The sequence below is a fragment of the Etheostoma spectabile genome, chromosome 13, assembly GCF_008692095.1.
Source record: "Etheostoma spectabile isolate EspeVRDwgs_2016 chromosome 13, UIUC_Espe_1.0, whole genome shotgun sequence".
NCBI lineage: Eukaryota > Metazoa > Chordata > Actinopteri > Perciformes > Percidae > Etheostoma > Etheostoma spectabile.
Window position 1 is genome coordinate 26,718,043 of NC_045745.1, and position 674 is coordinate 26,718,716.

General features: G+C 42.4%; 1 protein-coding gene across 1 annotated transcript in view; it reads left to right on the top strand.

Moving 5' to 3' along the window:
* Positions 1 to 674, top strand: part of LOC116700647 (transmembrane 4 L6 family member 4) — a 22,608-nt gene that overhangs the window by 19,440 nt on the left and 2,494 nt on the right. The gene's annotated exons all lie outside the window — the stretch shown is intronic.

Consider the following 674-nt stretch of genomic DNA (forward strand, 5'->3'; position numbering starts at 1 on the left):
CAGTTGAAATGATCTACAAGCTCAGGGACTGAGACCCCAGAGAGGGCGGGTGTGGAGGAGAGAAGCTGAATGAATGATTCACTGGTGTTTTCAGCGATATTTGTTTTTCTAATTATCTTTGTTTGGACACTTTTGGGCACCGAGATAGTGTTGTTAAAGACAACACAGGAATGATCAGAGAGAGCAACGTCAGTCACCACAACCTTGGAAACATCCAGACCCTTGGAGACAATCAAGTCCAGAGTGTGCCCCTCATTGTGTGTGGACTCTGTTGTATGCTGAGTCCGTCCATAGTTCTCAAGAACACAACACAGTTCTTTGCTCCTTCTGTCCTGGCGGTGACTGAATGTTAAAATCGCCCGCAATGATTACCGGTACACAATCAAAGTTAATACAGATTATAGACAGCAGTTCAGTGAAGTCAGAAATGAAGGTTGCACATTATTTAGGTGGCCTGTAGATATTTAGAAATATAGCTTGAGGGGAGGACCTTAACTGAAGAGCCATATATTCAAAAGAAGCAAAATGTCCATAATATATTTGCGTACAGTGGAATGAGTCATTAAACAAAATGGCGACTCCACATTCTTTCTTATTTACTCTATTCCCGCTCATAAAACTGAAGTTAGGGGGGAGCTGACTCAATGAGAACAGCAGCGCTGTTATTATGGTCT